Raw genomic sequence first — 2615 nt, 5'->3', positions numbered from 1 at the left:
ATCCCAAATAGCCAAAGCAATGAAGAGGAACTAAACTGGAGGTATATTGCTTCCTGATACTACAAAAGTATAGTGTTCAAAATAATATGGTGTTGGCATAAAACCAGACACAGAGATGAATAGAACAAAATAGAGAGACCGCAAATAAATCTGCACATGTATGGATAATTAATTTACAACAAATAACCAAGAATACACTACTAGATACACAATGGTGAAAGGATAGTCTCTTTAATGAATGATGTTGGGAAAACTGGGCAGCAACATGCAAAAGAAGGAAACTAAACCACTACCTTACAACATACACAAAAATTTACTCAAAAATTAACTTGAATGTAAGACTTGAAACCATAAAGTTCATAGAAGAAAACAGAGGTGGTAAGATCTTTGGTATTAGTCTTTGCATTGATTTTTGGGTTATGACTCCATGACAAGGGAAACAAAAGTAAAAGTAAACAGATGGAACTGCATCAAACTAAAAGGCTTCTGCACAGCAAAGGAAACCATCAACAAAAAGAAAAGGCAACCTACTGAATGGGAGAAGATATTTGCAAATCATACATTTGGTAATATATAAAGGACTCACACAACTCAACAATGTAAAAAAGAAACAATCCAATTAAAAAATGAACAGAGGAACTGAATAGACATTTTTCCAAAGACAACATGATTTTTTTTTTTGCAGTATTTGGAAATTCGTATGTTTTAATTATATTTAAATATGAATGATTTTTTTCCCTTTAAAAATAAAGTTATGGACATTTATTACATGTTTATTTTGTGTTAAATAAATATAACTGTTAGAATCTGTGTCTGATCTATTAATCAACAAAAAAAGTAATACAATTTCCATATTTAAAATTCTCTATTTTGCTACTCAAAAGAGTGCTACTATTAATCATTGTGAGGCTCTATGAGTGCAGTTAAGTCATTTTAGAGAACGAGCTAAATTCCCATCCCAGGGCAATCTGTAAATATTCACCCCTTTTAATGGTGACTGGAACAATATAGTGACAATCAATTAGATACCATTTTACTAGGAGAATGAATAAAAAGAATCCATTTAAAATAATAGAGAACATCAGACCCGGCCCCTGCCTCTCCACAGGCTGACTAACCCTATCGTGGCCAGCCCTGCACCTGGGACTGGGGACAGCCAAGCACAGCACCAGCCCAGCTGCCACCACCTGCCTCGCTGATCTCGGAGTTGAATGGAGCCACCAAATTGCCCCACCCCTCTCCGGGTGCCAGCTCTTCCCAGGAACTCTGCTACCTGCTGAGAAACATGATCAGCAAGTCCGCTGGGAGCTCCTGGCCATGTTGGCTCTGGTCCTGGTCATCACGGTGTGGTATTCCATTTTCCGAGAAGACACTTTTTATTTTCTCATCCCAGAAAAGAAAAAGCCATGCCTTCAGAGTGAGGCAAAGGAAAGCCTCTAAGCTTTTTGACATCTACTAGAGAGATCAGCCCGTCATCCTGCAGTTTAAGGATTATTTCTGGGTCAAGACACCCTCTGCCTACGAGCTGCCCTGTGGGACCAAGGGGCGTGATACCTGCTCCTCTGGATCCTAGCCATCACCAGCTACTCCATTCTGGAGAGCATCCAGAGCCTCAAGTGCTGCTGCTGTGTGGTCGTGGGCAATGGACACTGGCTTTACAGCAGCTTGCTGGGAGATGCCATCAACAAGTACGACAGGGCCATTGGATTGAACAACACCCCAGTGGCTGGCTGCAAAGGTGACGTGGGCTCCAAGACCACCATGTATCTCTTCTACCCACTTCAACCCCAAAGTGGAGAACAGCCCAGACACGCTTCTCCTCCTGGTGGCTTTCGAGGCAACAGGTTTCTGCCAGATTGAGACCATTCTGAATGAGAAGAATGGGTGCAAAATGGCTTCTGGAAATAGCCTCCCCTCATCTGGGATGTCAACCCCAAACAGATTCGAATTCTCACCCCCTTCGTCATAGAGATTGCAGCTGACAAACTGCTGAGCCTGTCCATGCAGCAGCCACACAAGATTAGGCAGAAGCCCACCACAGACATGATGGCCATCATCCTGGCGCTCTACCTCTGCAACATGGTGCACATTGCAGGCTGTGGCTGCCCAGATGCCCACAAATGGAAGCACACCTGTCATTGCTATGAGCAGATCACACTCAAGTCAATGGCAGGGTGTACCACAGTCTCCCAAGAGGCCCTGGCCATCAAACAGATACTGGAAACTGGAGCAGTCAGAAACCTCACCTACTTCTGACTTGGCCAGGTGCTCTACCCATGGGTCTGCCCACTCTGCTGCCTGAGCAATGCCCAGCCATGGCTGTGGAGGTGCCTGGTGCCAGCATGACCAGCTTGGAGTCCTCCCTCCTCTGTGTGGGACTAGCCAGGTCTGAGATGAGGCCATGCCCCTGGCTGCTCTTGTGGGGACGGGATCTAGTCAGGATGGATGCCCTGTGGTGCTGGGAGTTCAGCTAAGGGATGAGGCTTGCTGCTGCAGCATCTCCTGTCTGCCAGTGCTAGGAGATTATTTAATGGGCTATTTAATTAAGGGGAAGAAAGCGCTGTGGGCTGGTCCCATGGCATCCAGAAAAGGGGGCATATACAGTGTTTGAACCA

General features: G+C 44.7%; 1 pseudogene; it reads left to right on the top strand.

Annotated features, from left to right (window-relative positions):
• Positions 1–1255: 1255 nt before the first annotated feature.
• Positions 1256–2256, top strand: LOC117021664 (CMP-N-acetylneuraminate-beta-galactosamide-alpha-2,3-sialyltransferase 4-like; annotated as a pseudogene).
• Positions 2257–2615: the final 359 nt, after the last annotated feature.

The sequence above is a fragment of the Rhinolophus ferrumequinum genome, chromosome 4 (assembly GCF_004115265.2).
Source record: "Rhinolophus ferrumequinum isolate MPI-CBG mRhiFer1 chromosome 4, mRhiFer1_v1.p, whole genome shotgun sequence".
Lineage (NCBI taxonomy): Eukaryota > Metazoa > Chordata > Mammalia > Chiroptera > Rhinolophidae > Rhinolophus > Rhinolophus ferrumequinum.
The sequence above is the reverse complement of the archived record's forward strand: the minus strand, read 5'-3'. Positions and strand labels throughout refer to the sequence as shown.